This window comes from Bos mutus, chromosome 3 (genome assembly GCF_027580195.1).
Source record: "Bos mutus isolate GX-2022 chromosome 3, NWIPB_WYAK_1.1, whole genome shotgun sequence".
NCBI lineage: Eukaryota > Metazoa > Chordata > Mammalia > Artiodactyla > Bovidae > Bos > Bos mutus.
This window is the reverse complement of record NC_091619.1, coordinates 107,996,285-108,020,145: the sequence shown is the minus strand read 5'-3', so window position 1 is coordinate 108,020,145 and position 23,861 is coordinate 107,996,285. Positions and strand designations below refer to the sequence as shown.

The window sequence follows — 23,861 nt, the reverse complement described above, 5'->3', positions numbered from 1 at the left end:
TTTTTTTGAACTACTATTTATTACTGAAAGTGAAGTAAAAGTGAAGTTGCTCAGTCGTGTCCGACTCTTTGCGACCCCGTGGACTATTATAGCCCACCAGGCTCCTCCATCCATGGGATTCTCCAGGCAAGAGTACTGGAGTGGGTTGCTATTTCCTTCTCCAATTTATTACTGAGTAGAGCCTAAATCTGGATGTTAACTAATAGGAGACTGATAAATTTCAAATGACTCTGATTTTTAGAGATACAAATTATTTCTGTCTGGTATAAAAGGTTTAACTAAAAAAGCACACTTACTTCCCATCTAGCTATTATCCTTACCTCCTTATTCCTTCATCTCTTCAACAATCTTTTTTTTAGTTTTTTTTTTTTCTTTTGCCACATTGCACAGCATACGGGATCTTAGTTCCCTGACCAGGGATTGAACCCACACCCACTGTGGTGGAAGCTCAGAGTCTTAACCACTGGACCACGAGGGAAGTCCTCAACAAATATTATTGAGCATCCATTTCATGCTAGGCATTTCTTTGATGGAGCTTACAATTTAGATGGGGGAGACAGTGATTAAATAGACATAATAAAAAATGCAGAACTGCAAACTAATATAAGTGCTATGAAGGAAAGAAAGTCAGTTTTTACAGAATAAAGGTAGCTAACTTTAGAGCTTACTGATCAGAAATATTATCAAATATGTGATATGATATCAAAATAGTCACTGTATGATGTCTGGAATGAAAAACACTGGAAATAACTTACACATCCCTCAACAGAGAACTGGTTAAGTAAACTGAGGGAGATTTATGCAGTTGCTGGGAAAAGGCCACTCTCTATAGTCATAATATGAAATGATATTCAGGAAACATTAAAACATTATGTAGAGAAAGAAAGGTGTAGAGCAGTGTGTTTAGTATGCCACAATCTGTGTGTGGGGGAAAAAAAAGTCTATATGTGTGTGTATATTATATATACACACATATATATGCATAGACTATTTTTGGAAGAATATTCAAGAAACTGGCATGGTGGCTTTTAGGAGGGGAAATTAGGTACCTGAGAAACTTGTTTGTTCACTAAATATGGTTATATACCTTTAGAATTTATGCAATGTATATGTATTATATTTGGAAAAATAAAATTTAAAAATCGTAAATAAAATTTTCAATGGCTGCACTCCCTCTGAATGAACCAAAATCCTTAACATAACCTAAAAAGATCTCATATGATCTGAACCCTGCCTATCTTTTAGCCCACCTTGCATCATGCTCTCCCTCTCCTTCATCATGTTCCACAACCAGCCTTCATTCACTCCTCAAATGGACCACACTCCCTCTCCTAACGTGGCTTTGTACATGCTGCCACCTCTCTTCAGAATTTTCTTGCCTCCTTTCTTTAACCAGTTAACTCCTCATATGAGGACGCAGTTCAACCATCATTTCCTCAGAGACACGCCCACGCAAGACAAGTCTCTCTAGTACATCCTTTGGACCCCGTAGCCTCTTTGCCTCAAAGTAATTATAAAACTTATAAAGTTATATTTATTTGTATCTTCATCTGTTCAATGTCTTTCCCCCACAACTTCTCTGTAAGCTCCAGAATAAGAGGACCATGTCTGGCTTCTTCCCACCACCACTCCACCCGCCACCACTGTATCTCCAATTCTAGCATAGGACTCAGAAAATTACTTTGTAGGTGGAAAAACTGTGAAAAATTCTTAAAGAGATGGGAATACCAGACCACCTTACCTGCCTCCTGAGAAACCTGTATGCAGGTCAGGAAGCAACAGTTAGAACCGGACATGGAACAACAGACTGGCTCCAAATTGGGAAAGGAGTGTTTCAAGGCTGTATATTGTCACCCTGTTTATTTAACTTACAGGCAGAGTACATCATGCAAAATACTGGGCTGGATGAATCACAAACTAGAATTAAGATTGCCGGGAGAAACAGCAATAACCTCAGATACGCAGATGACATCACCCTTATGGCAGAAAGCAAAGAGGAATTAAAGAGCCTCTTGATGAAGGTGAAAGAGTGAAAAAGCTGGCTTAAAGCTCAGCATTCAAAAAACTAAGATCATGGCATCTGGTCTCATCATTTTATGGCATACAGATGGGGAAACAATGGAAACAGTGAAAGATTTTATGTTGCTGGGCTCCAAAATCACTGGGGACAGTGACTGCAGCCATGAAATTAAAAGACGCTTGTTCCTTGAAGAAAAGCTATGACAACTTTGCTGCTGCTGCTAAGTTGCTTCAGTCGTATCCGACTCTGCATGATCCCATAGACGGCAGCCCACCAGTCTCCCCCGTCCCTGGGATTCTCCAGGCAAGAACACTGGAGCGGGTTGCCATTTCCTTCTCCAATGCATGAAAGTGAAAAGTGAAAGTGAAGGCGCTCAGTCATGTCCGACTCTTCGCAACCCCATGGACTGCAGCCTACCAGCCTCCTCCGTCCATGGGATTTTCCAGGCAAGAGTACTGGAGTGGGGTTCCATCACCTTCTCCGACGACAACCCTAGATAGCACATTAAAAAGCAGACATTACTTTGCCTCCAAAGGTCCATATAGTCAAAGCTATGGTTTTTCCAGTAGTCTTGTACAGATGTGAGAGCTGGACAATAAAAAAGGCTGAGTGCCAAAGAATTGATGCTTTCAAACTGTGGTGTTGGAGAAGACTCTTAAGACTTCCTTGGACTGCAAGGAGATCAAACCAGTCAATCCTAAAGGAAATCAACCCTGAATATTCACTGGAAGGACTGATGCTGAAGCTGAAAGAAGCTGCAATACTTTGGCCACCTGATGCAAAGAGCCCCTCAATGGAAAAGACCATGAAGCTAGGAAAGATTGAGGGCAGGAGGAGAAGGGAACCAGAGAGGACAAGATGGTTGGAAGGCATCACCAACTCAATGGACATGAGTTTGAGCAAGCTCTGGGAGATGGTGAAGGACAGCGAAGCCTGGCGCAGTGCAGTCCATGGGGTCGCAAAGAGTCGGACACAACTCAGCAACTGAACAGCAACAACAACAGGTGATCAAAAAACCCTTTTTGAATGAATGCACGAACAAATGCATGTATGCATGAAGGAAATACTGAAATAATGAACAAACAAATGAACTGTCAAGTGGCCCAGTTAAGAAACCAGGTAGTCAGGTACTAAGAGGGTCATACTGAATACATCCAGGCCAATGGCAAGACTCTGAAAAGAGATGAGGCCCATATGCCACAGTAAATGAAAGAGGGTGAATGACAGGTGGTTCAGATGAGTAATGATTCGGGGTAAGAAGTGTTATAAATCTCAAAGAGAAGAAGTTTTTACACCAAAGTGGAGGAGTAATGTTCAAGAAGTGACAGTGAGGAGTCAGCTCCACCTCCAAACTCCGAGGTACATGGGATATGGGAGAATAAGCAACCACTGCCTGCAGGGTAGAGGGAGAAATATGTATTTCTCCAAGAGAAAGCCAGATCTCAGAACATGCTCTCTATCTGATGTCCTGACTAACAAGCTAGAGTATAGAGAGGGTTTGGTAACTCAGTGGTTTCTTGTCACAGTTAAAAAGTTAGGAAGGGAGGGGTGGTTAAGCACCAGTGAGTTGAAAAGCATGAATTTATGTGGGAATGTCAAGTCAGATTCACACAAATCATAATAGTTAAGGCACTTAATAGTGAGAAAAAAAGAAGATGGAAAAATACGATAAGAAACTGATGATGCTGACAGGACGGCTGCCTATCCGTCCTTAGGACACAATAGTGCAAGCCTGGACGCGAGTAACAGAGGGCATCTTACCAATGGAAGGGGGGAGACAGAAACGCATTGAGACTCCAGGGACATGGTCGAGAGGATTTATGGAGGTTACAAGGTCGAAGAGAAGGTAGCAAAAATTCTAATTCCCTGGTTGTCACTCATAGCTCTGGTTAAATTGAGATCTTAAAAGAGGAGGAGATAAAAGCAGGGGGTAAGGGGGATACAAAACTGGTTTGTCCTACAAAGGCCTTCTTTTGCTTCCATGGCTTCCCAAAGAATGTCACAGAAGCTATATAACGCTATCTGGTAGTATAAAAGTGAAATGTTTCATAATCCAAACACTCCCCCTGCTTTGTGAGGTGACTGGAAACCTCAGTTAGAGACCTCATCCACTATCCTGGGCTGGAGAGGACATGTCCAATGAGGGATGAGCAACCTGGTACAGGTTCACAGAGGATGTTCCAGACTCTCCCTACTTCACTTACACCCCTTGATTTCTGTACTCTTAAAAGTATTACTAAAACTTGGTAATGGGTAAGGTCTCTGATTCTTGTGAGTCTTACCTGACAAACTGATCCCCTGTATTAGCTCAAAGGAATAGAACCTGGGAGGGACCAGATGGTCAGAAGCACTTACATCTTCAATGGTGACCAAGAGGAACTGCCAAGAGGTGAGGTCTGAGGGAAGTGAGCTGGCTGCAGTGTTGCTCAAACAATTAATCCCAATAGCTCCCAGAAAGAAGAGGAGGTACTCTGATCTGTTAGTTCATATGTTCATTTAGTGGGAATTTGAGGGTCTTTTTTTTTTATTAAATGTTATTCAACCTTGCTCTATTATGGGCTCAGTAACAAACATGAAGGATGGAGAATAATTCTTTTCCACTCATTCAGTGGATCATAATTCTTCCTCTTAGATGGTTAAAAGATGGTTAATCATCTTACACGGTTAAAAGGCAAGGGTTCTAGTTTCAGCTCTAGATTCATCATTTATTAATTTTCATTAACCTCTGAAAAGTAACTTAACCTCTCCGAGATTTAATTTTCATTGTTACTCTTGAGATAAAGGATTCATCAGGGGAGGAAGCGGGAAAGCATTGGTAGCGTCAATATTGGATTCTAGAAGTAACTTGGATAAAAGGTAAGATGAAAATAAACTCCAAATTTAGATCAGTTCCTCTCCTGCCCACGCCGCCATAGCCTGGCTCTGCTCCCAGGGCCTAAACAAAAGTAATATTAAATCCTCACAGAAAGGGGCTTACAGTTGGTAGAACCTTAGACTGAAAACCCTTTGGGAAAGTCTAGAACTCACTGTTGGTAGGAGTACAAAGAAAGCCTACCCAAGGTGAAAACAGAGCCATGACTTTATTCTTTCTAAGGTTATGACAAAGTAGAGACTGCAGAATTACCCGGAGGGTCCCCAAAAGAGGCAGCTCTGGAACTAACAATGCTTACTTAACATTACCACCTCTCAAAAGACAGAATTCTAATAAATCTGGCAGAAAATCTAGACCAGGTTTCATAACTCCAAGCCAGCAGAGGAGAAAAGTCTACAGAATATAAGAATTATTGCCAGAAGGAAATTCATCAAATACTTTTAGAAAGCTGTGAACAACTCTGGAAATATTTAGAGACAGTGTTGTTGCCTCTGGCATTCTTAAGTCTCAGGTAACGAGCTTGACTTCTCCAGCTAACATGGAAACTGCTGGCTGGCAACCAAAAAGGGAAGTAGAGACAGAACACTGACATCTTAGGAACCATACTGTTAAGGTCATTTGGAAGTTCATACTTTAACCAAATTCACTAAATAGTATCCCAATGGAAGGGCTGAGATGGTAGGAATGGGAGTAAAGAGAATGCCCCACTGGTTTTATTTGAGGAAAAAAAAAAAGAGCATCTGATAAATTCTCCTGGGAACTAAGGGGGCTACCTTTGTGGCTCAGCTGGTAAAGAATTTGCCTGCAATGCAGGAGATGTGGGTTTGATTCCTGGGTTGGGAAGATCCTCTGGAGAAGGGAAAGACTATCCACTCCAGTACTCTAGCCTGGAGAATTCCATGGACTGTATAGTTGTCCACGGGGTTGCAAAGAGATGGAATTAAGGGGTGGGGGGGAATTAAGGGGGAATCAAGTTTCTGTGGAAAACTATACATAATTAGCATATTTTATAGATAAAATTTGCACTTACTTTTAACATCCATTGAAACTAAAATTCTTTTCTTGAAATCGCACAATTTTATAATACGGTCAAGAATCCATGCAATGCTTTCCTTTCGTAACTATACCTACAATGAACTATTACCAAGAAGCAAGGTAAAAGCTTTCAATCTGGGCTTCAGGCAGTGACTGAGCTATGGCTTCACACCATCTGTCCTCCTGAAGCTATCACCAGAAGTACATATTCTCTCAGAAGCAGCAGGTCTCAGCCAATATGGCTGCCATGTGAAAATGAGACAAGCAGGCATATTATCAATCCCCAAAACAACTCACAGGAACTGTTCAAAACAAACCACCTCAGGGGGCAGCCCCCACTTTCCTTTTGACTGTCAGCATGCCTGTCACCTGCACACCCACTAATAAACAAACACAAAAACGGTTCCGTGTCACTCTCCACACCAGCTCTCTCCTGCAGGGGGTTAACTTATTCAGAAAGCACGGCAGAGAAGGTAACTGAATCCTTTGAAGGGCGCAATCAGGTATTGTGAAAAAGCCAGGGTAATAACCATTGCCCTCTCTCTTCCTTTTCAAAAGGGCCGATACTTTTTTCCAATTCATACAAGTTAGATTGAAAGGTAGCAGTAGCTTCACAAAGCAGTCCTTAGAAAAGAAAAATAATTACTATTCATTGCCTTTGCTATGTGCCTAGCTTTGTTAAGAGCACAGTTTGTTAAATGTCATGGTTTAGGTGATTTGCTGGAACTAAACTACTGCTAAAGAAGAATCAATAGGCTTTGTGTCTATATTCTGACTCCTTTCCCTTAACTGGAACGTTTCCATTTTTCCCAAAGACCATTCTAATCAAAAACAAACTCTCCTTGGAGTTAGCTGCCCACCAGTTACCTTTCAGCCACTGTTCACATTAACTCTAGACAGTCTGCTAGAAGGAAAAACAAGCTTCCAAGGACTCAATCACAAAACCCGAGCCTTTCAGCACTTCTCTAGTTAAGAATACTTAGAAGAGTAAATTCTCTTTTATAAGGTTGTCAACAAAGAAGCCTCAAAGGTACCAGATCGCGGCAAACTGCTAAGGAGAAAAACAGTACCATAACATCTCCTTAGAAGAGGGAAAATTTACAGGCAAAAGAGAGGAAAGATGTTCTTTTAACCCACCTATTATTGTACTTTACAGGCTAAAGGAATTATGAAAATCTCCCTCATTTAATCTTGGCTTAATAAAATACATCCAGTCTCCAAGGTGAGGCTGGATGTTCACACAGAAACCTCAGAAAATTATGTTAAAAAATCTATAACCAGAAGAAAATCCCATATCAAGATCAATACCCTTGTACCATCTAATCCATAGTCTTACCCCTACCCCACAATTCTTCTTAAGGTTTTGGTCTCTGAAATAAGACTGCTTGAGTTTTAATACCAAACCAGTCAACTTACTAGCTGTGTCAACTTGGGTCAAGTTTCTTGGTTTCATGTGTAAAAAACAAAAATGCTAACATGGCTATAATAGATATAAAAGCAGATAAGCAATGAAAAATACTTAACTCAATGCCTGGCATGTAATTAAAGCTCAGTAATGATCAGTTGCCATTACTTTTTTTGTTATTACACTTCATTTCATCTCAGGCACCAGTTCTTCCAGAAAATCTTCCTAGAAATCTTCACCGAAGATTTCTGTCTTCTGCATAGCCTACATACTACCATTGCATTTCTCTCACTGGATCATATTCGTTTGTCCGCCTCAACATTCTGCCGTCTTGAAGAGCTAGGATTTTCACCTTTACCTCTGTATTTCTTATCCAGTCTCTCAGTCATGTCTGACTCTGCGATCCCATGGACAGCAGCACACCAGGTTCCCCTATCCTTCACCACTTCCTGGAGTCCACTCTAACTGATGTCCATTGAGTCAATGATGCCATCCCACCATCTCATCCTCTGTCGTCCCCTTCTCCTCCTGCCCTCAATCTTTTCTAGCATCACGGTCTTGTCCAATCAGCTGGCTCTTCCCATCAGGTGGCCAAAGTATTGAAGTTTCAGCTTCAGCATCAGTCCTTCCAATGAACATTCAGGGCTCATTTCCTTTAGGATTGACTGGTATGATCTCCTTGCAGTCCAAGGGACTCTCAAGAGACTTCCCCAGAACCACAGTTCAAAGGCATCAATTCTTTGGCACTCAGCCTTTTTTATTGTCCAGCTCTCACACTGTACATGACTACTGGAAAAACCATAGCTTTGACTATATGGACCTTTGGAGGCAAATAATGTCTGCTTTTTAATATGCTGTCTAGGTTTGTCATAGCTTTTCTTCCAAGGAACAAGCGTCTTTTAATTTCATGGCTGCAGTCACTGTCCCCAGTGATTTTGGGGCCCAGGAAAATAAAGTCTGTCACTGTTTCCATTGTTTCCCCATCTATTTGTCATGAAGTGATGGGACTGAATGCCATGATCTTAGTTTCTTAAGCCAGCTTTTTCGCTCTCATTTTTCACCTTCATAAAGAGATTCTTTAATTCCTCTTCGCTTTCTTCCATAAGGGTGATGTCATCTGCATATCTGAAGTTATTGATATTCCTCCTGCAATCTTGATTCCAGCTTGTGCTTCATCCAGTCGGGCATTTCACATGACGTACCCTGCATTTAAGTTAAACAAGCAGGGTGACAATACATGTACTCCTTTCCCAATTTTGAACCAAGCTCTTGCTCCATGTCCAGTTCTAATTGTTGCTTCTTGACCTGCATACAGGTTTCTCAGGAGGCCGGTAAGGTGGTCTGGTAATTCCCATCTCTTGAAGAATTTTCCACAGTGTGTTGTGATCCACAGTCAAAGGCTTTACTGTAATCAATGAAGCAGAAATAGATGTTCCTCTGTAATTCTCTAGCTTTATCTATGATCCAAAGGATGTTGGCATTTTGATCTCTGGTTATTCCGTCTTTTCTAAATCCAGCTTGTACATCTGGAAGCTCTCTGTTCACATACTGTTGAAGCCTAGTTTGAAGGATTTTGAGCACTACTTTACTAGCGTGTGAGATGAGTGCAATTGTGCGGTAGTTTGAGCATTCTTTATTTAGCATTGCCTTTCTTTGGGATTGCAATGAAAACTGACCTTTCCAGTCCTGTGATCACTGCTGAGTTTTTCAAATTTGCTGGCATGTTGAATGCAGAACTTTAACGGCATCTTTTAGGATTTGAAACAGCTCAGCTGGAATTCCATCACCTCCACTAGCTTGTTCGTGATGCTTCCTGAGGCCCATTTGACTTCATACTCCATGATGCCTGGCTCTAGGTGAGTGATCACACCATCATGGTTATCTGGGTCATCAATATCTTTTTTGTATAGTTCTTCTGTGTATTCTTACCGCCTCTTCTTAACATCTTCTGCTTCTGTTAGGTCCATACCGTTTCTGTCCTTTATTGTACCCATCTTTGCATAAAATGTTCCCTTTGTATCTCTAATTTTCCTGAAGAGATCTCTAGCCTTTCCCATTCTATTGTTTTCCTACATTTCTTTGTATTGTTCACTTAAAAAGGCTTTCTTCTCTCTCCTTGCTATTCTCTGGAACTCTGCATTCAGACGCATAGATCTTTCCTTTTCTCCTTTAACTTCTCTTTTTTCTGAGCTATTTTTAAGGCCTACTCAGACAACCATTTGCCTTTTTGCATTTCTTTTTCTTGGGGATGGTTTTGATCACCACCTCCTGTACGTTAGGAACCTCTGTCCACAGTTCTTCAGGCATTCTATCAGATCTAATCCCTTGAATCTATTTGTCACTTCCACTGTATAATTGTAAGGGATTTAATTTAGATCATACCTGAATGGCCTAGTGGTTTTCCCAATATTCTTCAATTTAAGTCTGAATTTTGCAGTAAGGAATTCATGATCTGAGCCACAGTCAGCTCCTGGTCTTGTTCTGCTGACTGTGTAGAGCCTCTCTATCTTTGGCTACAAAGAATACAATCTGATTTCAGTATTGACCATCTGGTGATGTCTAGGTGTACAGTCATCTCTTGTGTTGTTGTAAGAGGGTGTTTGCTATGACCAGCGTATTCTCTTGCAGAACATTCTCTGTATTTGTAGCGCGTTTTCTGTATTTGTTGACAGAGCAAAATGCTTGGCATATAGTAGGCATTCAAAAATCTTTAAATGTATTTAAAAATTGGGTAAACTTTTAAAATTATGTTATTTTCTTAACTAACAATATCTGTCAAAAGATGTCAGTTCTAATATGGAATTACTTAAGTTTTAGTCAGACTCTTAATGTTATTTCATTTCCTTAGCTAAAAGAAGGGAGGGATAGGAGAGAAAACCAAAGTTCTCAGTTCACTAAGAAATGAGAAAGAGCTTTTTGAATTAAATTGGGGAGAGCACTGAATGGCAGGTATGACGAGAGACGTGCAAAATTAGAAACTAAAGAAAAGCCAAATGGATTAAAAAAGAGATAATGGAATCTAACATAACCAGCTAGGATACAGCCTTTCCTGCCTAACACCGAACTGAAAAATCTTTTCAAATCACAAAGCAATCTTTCCTCATGAAAGGACCAACCGATTTCCAGTTGCCTGAGTTATCTATTTCAGACCACTCCACTTCACTCAAAGGCAAGATAGGCTTTCACCATGGAACTTTCAGAACAAAGCATCGGTGGAGAATAGTTTCCCAGTTCAACTAGGCAAATAGTCATCCATCACCGATGACATTTAGATCCATTCAATTTCCCTTCACCTGAGTAATGATGAAAAGAAAAAGAAAAGGACACATCTAAGTTCTGCTCACCTAGATGAATGGAAACCAGTCCACCACAATCCTATCACTTTTAGTTTCTACCTGATACTTATTAATAAATCAAAAGTTTGCATTAATTGGACAGGTTGCTATAAAGTTTCAAAAGATGTATCTGTTAAGATTTAGTTGAAAGCCATTTTCACAACCAAGTCATAAGTGAGAGTAAGAATCAAAATGCTGGTATAGCTGAAAATAGCTCTCCTACCATAAAGTCACCTGCTTAGAAAAGAGCCAGTCATCAGGAGCTTTATAATATTTAAACGCAGATTGAAGGCAAATGATTAAACCATGTATTTAAGAGAAACTGTGACTGGGGGTTACACTGCTGCGTATCACACACTCAGAATCTCCTGCTTTGCTTTTTCTCCCACCACCTTATGACTAAAAGACTCTGGAGAACGCTGTCAGCAAGGAGAACACGCCTCCAAGCCACAGCGGGAAGGAGCCCACATCTCTCTGTGTAACACTGTCTTCATATTCAAAAAGCACAGGTATCAAATGATAATAGACAACTTCGGCCTGTGAATAAAAGTGGTCTTAAGAAGAAAGACTTTTTTTCCCAAAGAGAAAAGCTGCAGGATATGATGCCAAGAATCAAGCAATTCTCTATACAGCCCACTTGTAAATGTTATCGTTAAGAACCTGCAGCCGATTGCTGTCTCTGACTGCAGGGCTGATAAATTATTTGCATTCACAATCATACCAACCTTCTTTGGAAACCCACACAATGAACCTTGAATCAGAGCACTGTTTTGTTTCAGGGGAAGGTTTTTTTTGGTTTTGGTGGGTTTGGGATTTTTTTTTTTTTTGCTTTGCTTTGCTTTTTTTTCCCTTTTTCTCTTTTTTTGCTGGCTGGTTTTGTTGTTTCTAAAGAGAAGGTCATTTAGAGGGCTGCAGCAGAGATATGTAAATTAAATAAAACAGCAGTAAGCGTGAGAAGAAATAAGAAAATAATATAGCAAACCATGTAGTGTTACTTCAGCAGATATGGCCAATAGAGGAAAATTTCATGTCAATTTATCTATTAAAAAAATCTCTCCTTTTGGAGTATTATGTAAGTCTCATTAAAAAAAAAAAAAAAAAAAACTGCAGTGGGCTGAACTGGGACATGCGAGGACTCAATACTACCAAGTTTCAGATTCTTAAATATCTCAAACCACTTTTTGCTTATAGCAAATAAAATGCAAAGCTACAGATGCTTTCTCATCGGTGTGTAAATGAAAGCAAAACTGTATGAGTAGTTAGTATTCTTAGAATTTTTAAGAGCCAGTTTATTTAAATTAAACCAAAGCTTATCTGTATCTGTACAGAAATAAAAATAATCTTCCTAGGGCTCTTCTTCTCTAGACTTTACAGAGCTGTACATATTCTTCCCTTTACCTTTCCCTCTGCAACAGAGAAGTGAAGGAGCTCTGTAGGGTAAAAGCCACGTCAAATGAATCTGAGAGAAGTTAAAAGGGGTTAGAGTATCACTTCTCTCACCAGCCCGCTATAGAGCAGGGTTCAGCTCTTCCCTGCGCCACTCATTGTGCTCCCACAACACAGCCTGGAATTTACCATGCTTTTTTATGTCTCTACATCTATCTTCGCCTCCATAGTGTGAACACTCCAATGGCAGGCAAGTGGCTTTTATTTAGCCAGGGACAGTGCTTGTTGACATGAATTATATGTATCTATAGTATATACTTACCATCTAGATATTAATGATCATTAATTATTTGAATTAAGCATCCTAGAGAAGTATTCGGAGAAGGCAATGGCACCCCACTCCAGTACTCTTGCCTGGAAAATCCCATGGATGGAAGAGCCTGGTAGGCTGCAGTTCATGAGGTCGCTAAGAGTCAGACGCGACTGAGCTACTTCACTTTCACTTTTCACTTTCATGCATTGGAGAAGGAAATGGCAACCCACTTCAGTGTTCTTGCCTGGAGAATCCCAGGGACAGAGGAGCCTGGTAGGAGGCAGTCTATGAGGTCACACAGAGTCAGACACAACTGAAGCGACTTAGCAGCAGCAGCAGGAGAGAAGTATTAAAAATGCAGTAAGCGTATAACAATATACATAAAGCACCAAACATCACAAATATTAGAAAAGTATATTAGAACAGTGTAATCTAGTTAGTCAGTAACATTATGTAGTACTGACATTCAGATACTGTTTGGTATTGTTTAGTTTTTATTTACTGCAGATGTGTGGCTCTCAATAACTTCATTTTTATGATACCTTCATACATACACACATAAATACATATATATAAAAACGTGTGTGTGTGTGTGTGTGTGTGTGTAGGTATTTTTCTCCTATACTTCCATTTTCAAGTTGATTGTAATTCTCACATTCAACAGAGAGAAATAAAAATTTGGGCAAAATGGTCAACATTCCTCCCTACCCAAGTATCTAGTACAGACTCTACCTAGCCACAGAGAAATAGCCTTTCCTTATGCTCATCTGTAAAATGGCAATATTTCTCTGTGGCTTCAAAGTGACACTAATTCTAGGCAGGCAATAAAGATATCCAAATGCCCCTTGGCCTCTTGCTCTCTCTCTCACATACACACACTCCCCACAGACACACAGAAAACCCTTGAAAACACACTGTTTGTGGAGGGCCTTCACCCTTCTACCTCTTCCTCCCTAATGACAGAGGCAGCCATGCTGCCAAGGCAGCAACCCCCACATGAAATATGAAAGAGTGGGGGCGAAACAGCTCAATCAAACAGCTTGGGGAAGGAAAGGAGGGTATGCTTGTCAGCGAAACTCTCCATGAAAAGGCCAGAAAACTTTTCCTTCTGCCATGACTATCCTGGGCAAATCTGCCTGCTCTAGATCTACCTACCTGCACTTAAGAGATCAAGCCCTCCCTTTAACCTTTCACAGAAGAGGTAATATGAAAACTCACCCCATTATCTGAAAAGTGCATCATGAGAAACGTCAGGGTGCAGCTTATGAGCATACTCTGGAGAGCACAGCTAAGAGCAATTCTGAAAACCAAGGAGGAAAGGAAGAGCCGGAAGCTTCTGTCAGGCTGGGGCGGGGCCTCCACAAGGGCAGAAAATCTCCCTCCGTCAGGTCCAGAGGTGGCTGGGGCCACGGGGGCCTCCAGTAAGTGGGGACTGGGCAGGGCAAACAAGGCCCTCACAGACAGAACTTCCTCTGCGGTATCCCTGATACTACATCTGGAGGTTCACGATGGGGTTCACAGGTAGTAGTTATTTCTATCTGGAATAATAATTTCCTAAACTTTCTACATTAAGCATGCATGACTTTTATAATAAAAAAAGAAACAGCTAAAGAAATCAAACAAAAACCAAGCAGCTACAGAGACTGATGAAGGGGAATGCACGGCTAGAAGAGCAGCTTGGTGGTGCTTCAGCACAGGGGGCTATTTTGCTTCAGGCCAAAAGCCACAGACTGACCCAGCAGGATGCAACTTTCTGAAGTGGAACCTGGCTCTTCAGCATCTCTCTACAAGGTTGCTTCATTTATTCTGATTAACACTCACTCATTCTACCAGGCCAACTTCCATAAGCTTCCAGCTGACTCAGGTTGCCCTCAGTTAAGGACAATAAGCACTGAATTGTATCAAAAAAAAAGAAGAAGAAGAAACAGAGTTCTTTCTTTATAGGCAGAATGGCTGTCCCTTCAAAGTTTTAAGCCTAAATCTGAAATTAGAGTACAGAAGTAAAACCCAATCAGTATAAGCTCCTCATCTTCCAGGACTGGTAATTCCCCTTATTACCTAAAAGTGAGAGAATCCATAAGCATTTATTTTAAATTGCTGCTGGATCTGAATCAAAGTATAACGTTAAGCCAGTTGGAAGAAAGAAAGCATTCCTAAACTCCTGTCATTTGCCAGGAGAGTGTTAAAATAGGAAATGGGATGAGCCACATTAGGCATCCATCTTTAGGGGCAGAGTCTGCAGCTGGTGGAGTTGGATAGGCCTTGGCCAGCATTCCTCTCTGCTTCTGTTTCTGCTAGAACAAGGCCTGTTAATTCATTATTCAGGGACATTCATAATTTCTTATCATCCCTGGGTATTTTATAGTTTTCTTTTGTGACTGACCAGACAAGTTTAGGATTAATAGAATGTGGTGCTTTCCTTGCACAGGGACTGTTCACCTGATAGCCTAGTAACAGACCTGATGCAAAAAGGATTTTCAAGAGCTGACTGGCTGGGTATATCTAATACCCATGACATCACCAGAAGACACACATACACTTCCAAATCGGAGCAAGGGCTGCAGCTGTCACACTTTTTCCTAATCTCCAGATAACTACCCTCACTGCTTATTCAGGGATGTGGGTTATTAATGGTGGAGAGAGTGGGCTGGGTTGAAAGGAAAGCTGGATATACTGTATTAATAGACAGGGGCTTCACCTACATAATTCTCAGCAGAAGGTTCCTCTACTAAGACCAGCCTGAGACATCACATTCTCTAGTCTCTTAGGATTCTGCAAGTAAAACTGGGTCTCTCTTGTCATTGAATTACCTTGAGACCCTAGGGAGACCTCTGCCTCTTTGAAGGGAACCTTGATAGCAGTAACATCACCCCTGTCGAAGAGAATTTCTTTTCCCTAGTAATGGCCAAAGAATCACTAGGCTGCAAACTCCAAGAGGGTAGAGACCATGTCTGCCTTCCTCACCACTGCATTTCTAATGTCTAGGATGGCAGGCACCCAATAAATACATTTTGAAGGAAGGAACTAACTCTGCAAGCTACTTCTGACATAAAATCCAAAAATGCTATTGGAGTAGCCCCAGGCAAAACACTGCCCTGACTATAAGAACCAACCTGGCCTAGGACAAGAGTCTGCCAAACATGGGCAGATCATCAGTGTTGGGGGAAGTGAACCAGGGCTGAGGGCCAGCAGAGCAGAGCCCTCTTCCAGAGGAGAAGGATCCCTGACTGAAGGACCAAACAAGTAGCCAGTCTTGCTCCTCAGGGGTATGTTACAGGAAATACAAACGGAGTTCACTTTGTCATGGGCTTCAACCAACCTCAGACCTGAATGGAGGCCTACTTTTCCTGACAATGCAGAAAGGCCAGCTGCCTACAGTATACTTCAAAAAATGTGGGGACTGATGTCCCACTAGAGGTTTAAGAAGCCAACAGAGACCTCAAATCCACTGCCGACTGGGTCGTCTCGGGATGAGACAAGAATCCAACTAGTCAGGGTTTTTTATGTCATTATATCATAATGACTAATATTTGCTAAATTGTTATTTATGTACCTCGGAGAAGGCTAAGCACTTTGCATAAACATTTCAGTTAATCTTCGTAACAACCGTATCAGAGGTACTGTCATTCTTGTTTTGTAGATGAAGAACCTGATGAAAGATGAATTTCAGTAATACCACCCAGTATATAATAGAAGCAGGGCTCAGATTCAGGCTTGTCTGACTCCCAAGTCCATGCTCCAGGGTCTTGACCACTCTGCCTCCTGTTTCTTGCTCAGCTGATGAACTAGGTAGGTGGTCAAGACCAATTCTTATAACTTCTCTCTAAAACATATCCAGCACTATCTGGAATCAAAAGTGGCTAAAAGATCTTAACAATATGGGCTGACTTTTCTCAAGGCAGTTCCTGGATGGAGGATCAGAAAGAAAGTTCAAAAGGTAGGCCCTCAAACCAAGAGCTGGGCATTTCAACCCAAACCCTTCAGTACTACTGTCAACCACAACTGGCACTTGCCAAGAGCATGTGCCAGAGACTGAACAGCGGCATGTGCCATCTACCTCTGTGGAGAATGAATCCTGTTGCTGTTGTAGCAGTTGACTTTCAGCAACCCCTGAGAGGAATTCAGGGTAGAGACTGAAGCACTCTGCTCCAGGGAAAAACTGGTGGAACAGGTCTTTAGATAATTAGATATTTTCAGGAACTGATTTATGATCCCAATCCTTCCATCTCTTCATATCTAGAAAAGCACCCTTCATGGTGACATAAGCTCCTCCTGAGCAGCAGAAAACCTTTTGTAAATTAAGTGCATGATTGCATTGAACTCCCACTTCACCAAAATCTTATATATTATTGATTCTCCCCTCAATGCCTCTTTGGAGCAATCTCTCAGACCTATCTGAGGTGCTTCCTCCCAGGCTGCAGTCTTCATTTTGCCCCAAATAAAACAATTCACAACTCTCAAACTGTGCATCTTTTTTAGTTAACACTACTCACCGAAGCATAGATGTCCAAAGAGTAACCACACACACAGTCTTGATCACATTTCTGCTCATTCCACACAATGCCTTGAATTGCAAGCTGTTCCAATTAGTAGGACTTTTATACAACCTCCAAAATAAGCCAAAAGACCATATTTTGGTCCTGTATTTGTTACCCTGTTTTTATAAATTCCTCCACTATTTTACTATTTTCTCCCTGAGGAATTTCTAGGAGAGTCAATTTAAAACAGTTTTTAAATTGAATTGGATTTACTGCCTAATTACACTACTTTCTTAACCCTCTTTGTCACACAAGTTAGGAAATAAGTTTGTGTCTGCATAAAACGCAAATAGAACCCACCAGAATTATAGTTTTCCCAGTGAGAGAGAAGGACTTAAGATGATTATCTTTCGTTCACCTGAAACTCTCACAGCATTGTTAAATGGCTATACCCCAATACAAAATAAAAGGGTAAAAAGACAAAAAAGATGATTATCTTTTACTGGAGAGTATTTAAGCAAGAGACAATTACTTCATTTCATGGGGAGAGAGGCTAACTTAAGATATTTCTGACTGGTCTTACTTAGGTCAATTAAATTGTGATGTAAGAAGATGCCACAGCCTTGTTCAATGCTAGATGAATTTTAGAATCAAAGAGCTTGTATGGTTTATGTTAACAGCCAGAAAACCCTACCTTCCCCCAGCTGTCGTGTACTCAAGTCATTATCACAATCTGAGGAGACAGATTTAGGATTAATAATTTATTACCTTCCTGTACTGCAATGTAGTTAAGAATATAGGACAGTTTGGCAGGAAAAAGTTGCTGCTGAAGGCTCACTGCTATGAGGTATATAGTCCCTTAGTCATTCACCTTGAATTAGATGCCCAGTAGATACAAGAAGAGCAGCAATATGCCACCTAAAAAGTTTCCTGAAAATGCTTTTCTCTAATATAAAAAAGAGAAATATATCATTCTCTTAAAGGAAAAAGACACCACTTGGTCTGACTGGCACACCAGGGGCTACAGCTCTCAAAGCACAGTGCAACGAACACGTGGGGGCAGAGGAGGAAGTGAGCTCAGGTGCCTTCTGTCCGCCAAGGGCAAATGCAAGCAGGTATGAGGGCAAAATGGGGACGCAGCCAGCCGGCGGGAGAAGGCCTCTCGCTAAGCCAGACACTGCCCGAGTCCCATCTGCAGCCTCTGTGGGGGTGAGGGTCAGAATTAATCTCTCCCACCCAGAGTTTAGGACTAATTGAAAAAATAAAACATGGCAGTTAGAGGTACATGGAGACCAAAATATCTTTATAAGGGATAAGGTGCCTGGAAAACATAGCTTAGATGTACAATCACAAATGCATTTCCTAATAATTTCCTATACTGAATTAAAACTTATCAACTGGACAAACATAGGCTGCCCTGCCATGGGCAGACCAGTTAGAGCATGGCAGGGAGAGAACACATGGAAATTCTCAAGACTAGCCATTCCCTACCACAGAATTCTTTTCCAGTATCACTAATCAGAAAAATCACTTTTCCATTCCTGGAGAGAATCAGAAGGGGTTGGGGGAAAAAGAACAAAAATAATCTTCCTGGGAAGTGAAGTGTCCACTTAATGGACCAAGACTGAAAAAACAGCATAGGAAAGACTGATTCTCCTTAACATATATATTCCAAAGTGGTCCTATCTCATACATTATCTTTAGGTTAACCCAACAAACCTTTATTGCTACCTACTACATGCTATTGGAGAAGGAAATGGCAACCCACTCCAGTACTCTTGCCTGGAAAATCCCATGGACGGAGGAGCCTGGTAGGCTATAGTCTATGGGGTCGCAAAGAGTCGGACACGACTGAGCGACTTCACTCACTCACTCACTACATGCTATATGTCAAGTAAGTAATTATAAGTAAGACAACTTCATGAAGTAGACACATAAGTAAGTATAGTAGACTTCCGCTCCCAGCTATGATGGAGTATGCTGGTACAAGACTCATCATCTATACAAATAACTATAAAACTGGACAGAATACTTAAGACAACTGCTTTCCATCAGGAGATAAGAGTGTAAGGTTACAATCCCTGGGAGAAGGGAAACTTGAAGTGAGCCCCAAAGTTGCCCAGTTCTCTTTTAAGGAACAGTTTCTCATCCACAGCACAGAAACCTGGGACCCAAACAGTACAGAGTAACATCAAGGCCAAGTGGCAGAGCTCTGAGTGTGGCTAGAACCTGAGTGGCGGGACACTGGACAAGGAGCTGTGAAAACAGGGAAATCCCAAAAGGCTGAGGGCTGGGACATAAAGGCTCACAAAGGTTTGGATATACTAAATGCTACAGCGATGAGAAGGAAACAGAAACACTAGAAGTCAAGCAGTGCTGGGGTAGGAATAAGGAGCATTCTAGAACTCCGGCTCTGCCAAAATGAAGAAATCACACTAACAACACACATCAGCAGGCACTAGAAAGGCCTTTAGGAGTAAGAACCACATTCAAGGGCAAGACCTACTCTGAACCTCTCCTCTCAAAGCCTAAAACCACACAGTGCAATATGGCATAATAACAAAGCAATGTATAGATAATATGAGAAGATTAAAGGAAAAGTTCAAATCAGAGGCTTCAGGAAAAGCACCAGAGAGGAGTTTATGTTTACCTGAATCAGAACACATCAGGCAGAATGGTAACGGCACAGGCAGAGGAATAGAGCACTCTACGTGGAAACATGAGACGGCACTCTGCAAATAGCGAGATGAAAGTGGAGGAGAAAAGGGAGTATAGAATGACTCAGGGACTTATATACCTCAGAGAATGAGTTGAGATGGTCTTTGCACTGGGGGCTTCCCTGGTGGCTCAGTGGTAAAGAATCCACCTGCAAGGCAGGAGATGCAAGAGACATGGATGTGATCCCTGGGTGGGGAAGATACCCTGGAGGAGGAAATGGCAATCAACTCCAGCATTCTTGCCAGGAAAATCTCAGACAGAGGAGCCTCATGGCATACACGGTCTTTGTACTGCTACAGGGAATAAAGGAGGAAGTGGGGTAAAAGATGATGAGTTCAGTCTTGATACATTAAGTTGGAGATATGTGACGTACAGGTGGCTACATGGTCTGTGATCCAGCAGAGAAGGGAATGAACACATATAGATTTGGGAGCAGTGAGCATACAGGTTACAACTAAGGGAAAAAATGAGATTGCCCAGGGTGGGCACACAAGAAAGAGTAGAAACAGAACTCTGAAGAGCAAAACATTTAAGGGACAAGCTGAGAAGAGACTGAGGGAAGAATAATTAGAAAGTGCGATCCATCAGCTGAAAGGAGAACAAAGAAAAGCATGGTTGTAACTAAAGGCAACTGAGGAGAGGGCATCCAGAAAGCAGCCAAAGGTGCCAAACGCAGCAGGGGCGTTGAGTAAAAAGTAACGGTGTCAAACTAGGGAGGCCATGGTTAGCTCGGTAAAGGCCAGGCTTTAGGCAGAAGCCAGACCTCACTGGTTCAGAAGAGGACAGAGGCGGGAAAACAGAGACAATAAATGTGGTGTGCTCGCTCAGAAAGCTTCCCTGGCTGGGAAAGACGAAGCCAGGAACCCGGCCAGAGATCCCTCACAAAGAACAATGCTTGGCTCAATAAATATTTGTGAAATGAATAAGCAGTCATAAAAAAATAAAACAAATAAATGATCTGCACCCATCTGGTTGTTTGACTAGCCCTTGTTTGCTACTGCGTCGGTCTGTCTATTGGCAAACCGGATACGTATTAGGCCCAAGCCAAGTTCCATTTCCTTCACAAAGCCTTCCCTGATTTTTCTCACCTTCTACAACCTCCCCTACGACAAACAAAAAAACAGAGAATAACAAGTGTTGGTGAGGACATGGAGGAACGTTCTGGAACCCTCATACGCTGCTGGTGGAAATGTAAAACGATGCAGCTGCCGTAGTAAACAAAAAAAGTTAAACGGTTACCATATGATTCAGCAACTCTACTATATAAAACAAAATCTATACCTGAAATATTATTCAGCCATGAAAAGGAAAGTGGTACCGAAACATGTTACAACATGAATCTTGAAAACATGGCCCTAAGTGAAAGAAGCTAGACATAAAAGGCCACTTACTGTATGAATCCAATTATATTAAATGTCCAGAAAAGGCAGACTCCTAAAGTCAGAACGTAGATTAGTGGCTTCCAGAAGCTAGAGAAGGGAGAAACAGGGAATGACTGCTAACAGGTATGAGGCTTCTTTTAGGAGATAAAATGTTCTGGAATTAAATAATGGTATTATACCTCAGTTAAAAAATACCTCTAATCTCTCATTACAGAACTCCTAAATTTTACCTATTTAGCCCAGTATCTACTGATTTATATTGAGTAAAACTGCTCTTTTCAGTGAGAGAGAGGTTCCTTGAAGACAGACAGTTTTCTCCTGGACTATTTTACTAGCTTCCTAACAGATATCCTTACCTCTGGCCCTCATCTCCCTCCCCTTGCCATCTTTCTCCCATCCGCACCATTACCATTTTCTATATTTTAGCAAAAATGTTCCAGGAATGTACCAGTAACACTCTTCTGCTCAAAGTTTTAATAGCTCCCAATTTTCTAAGGCAATGTTCTCCAAAGTAGGGTTTTTGCTTACCAGAGGTACACAAGACAAATTATGGAGTTATGAAAAGAAAATATTAAAACTATTAATACTTGTTTTTAGTTGATCTTATTAAGGTTTTGCTTTTGGAATCTCTTATAAACATAAGACTTTAGCACAATGGTGCTTGTTTATAATGTATAAACAAAAATTGGAGCACATCCTCAACTTTTTTATGGATATGAGTGCATAATCAAGAAAATTTGTAGACCACCTACCTTAAACAATTAAAACCAAAGCTGCTTTCTATGGTATATAAGATCCTTCATTACCTGGCCACCATCTACCTCTTCAGAAGTCACCATTCCAGCTTTGCTCTTTTTATTTCAGCAGCACTAATCTGCATAGAGAGTTTCCTTTATTTACCAAGCTGTTTCATAATTTTGTGCTTTTGCTCTTTCAATCCCATTGCCTGGGAATCGCCTTCAAATTCAACCTTCAGCATTCTGTCAGGCATCAGCTTCCCTGGAGAGAACGCTTTAGTCCTCCCCATTCTTCTCTAAGCTGAACGCGTCTCTGGTTGGAGCAGAACTCTGGGCACTGCACCCCTCCATCTTTTCACTCACCACATCATAGTATTTACACATCTATCTCCCTTGTTAAATGAGGAGTTCTTCCAGGGCAAGAACCACATCATACTCATCTTTATTAACCTCGTGCTTCATCCAGGACCATAATCCTTGTAAGTTCTAAAAAACTGGTTCTGAATTGAATCTTTTTTCTCTGTACTCTAAATACTTACTAACTCTGTAGTCTATTTCCCAGAAGCAAGGGAACCATAGTAAACATTTTCACAGCCAATTGTTAGCTTCAGGTATACATTAGCTTCAATGACTCATCTTGGTTTAGCTTTCCAAGGCTGGTTCTGGCCCTTTAAATGTTAACATATTTTTGAATTGTTATTATATATGTTAAAAGGTTAACATGTTTGTGAATTGAAATGCCAAACATTAGGTATGCTTGGAAAGAACTTAAAGAGCAACTGGGTGAGGATACTGATTTCAAAGTGAAGGGAACCGTCCTTCTCAAAGGAAAGCAGGGTGTTTGCTTTGATATCCCTACTGCACCGGTAACAGAAGTACAGAAGAGTGGCAAGACTCATGACACTGGCCGTTTCCGGTGGCCATGGAGCAACCAGAGCTAGAAGCACCAAGAGAAGGATACTGCAACTTCCAAGGACAATGAGAAGGCAACAGAGGCTTCAGGGAACATTGCGAGGGCAACCGAGGTGTCAGGGGACAAGGGGAAAATAGAAGCTTCAGAGGACAGCAATCAGGAGGTGGCAACAAAAGTAACAGATTCCAAAACAAAGGCCAGAAGCAGAGTTTTAATAAAGCATTCGGGCAGTAATTTGAAGTAGAAGATTTATTTGGCAAAAACAGCAACATGAAACTGAACATTATTTTTCACACAAAGTTAAAAGCACATTGTATTTCTATTCTGACCACTTGGCCAGTTCCCATCTCTTTGAAAGAGAGAAGCTTCAGTTAAATTATTTCATCTGATTGATGACTGTCATTTATACTGTACCGCTACTTCTGTCTCAGGTATTCCTTTGGAAAAGGTGTATGGATTCATTACAAACTCTAATGTATTGCCTATAGATTATAAGATAAAGTCAAGTATGCATCTGCTGATAGTTTTTAAGTTGACCTGTCTTTATATTTAGAAATGTCTCTTAATAGTAGGCTTAGCTCAGATGGTAAAGAATGGTGACTCAGATGGTAAAGACTCTGCCTGCAATGCAGGAGACCCATGTTCGATCCCTGTGTGGGAAAGATCCCCTGGAGAAGGAAATGGCAACCAACTCCAGTGTTCTTGCTTGGACAATTCCACACAAAAGAGCCTGGCAGGCTATAGTCCATGGGGTTGCAAAGAGTCAGACACAACTAAGCAACTATCACTCACTCACACTATTTATCAATATCTTAATCAGATCATGCTGTTCTCAAAGGCATTACGTCTCCTTAAAATGTCTTCCCATATCTCTGCTCTGATTGTGTTCATTCTAAACTTTCACTCTCCAATGATAGACTTTGATTTTAATGTTTAATGATTTTAATGTTTAATTTTCAAGGGACAATTCCCTTATTGCTAATTTATTATTCAGTCAACAAATATTTTTATGGTGCATCTACTATATGCCAAGCCCTTGGTACTTGCTAGGAATAGCTGGCATAAGCAATAAAGGCAAAATCTCAGCTCTCAAGAAGCTGACAACCGATCGCAGGACTTTCCAAATTCTTGGGGTCACTTCACATTTGTCTCCAGATATTGATAATCCCCTCGTCCAAAATGCTATTTTAAGCCATTTAACAATAACATTAGAAAAATAGTGATTCAATGGCTCACGAGGAAAACACAGAGCATCTTTTATCGAAGT

At 41.1% G+C, this 23,861-nt stretch overlaps 1 protein-coding gene across 2 annotated transcripts in view; it reads right to left on the bottom strand.

Moving 5' to 3' along the window:
* Positions 1-23,861, bottom strand: part of KIAA0319L (KIAA0319 like) — a 97,230-nt gene that overhangs the window by 65,807 nt on the left and 7,562 nt on the right. The window lies entirely within an intron of this gene.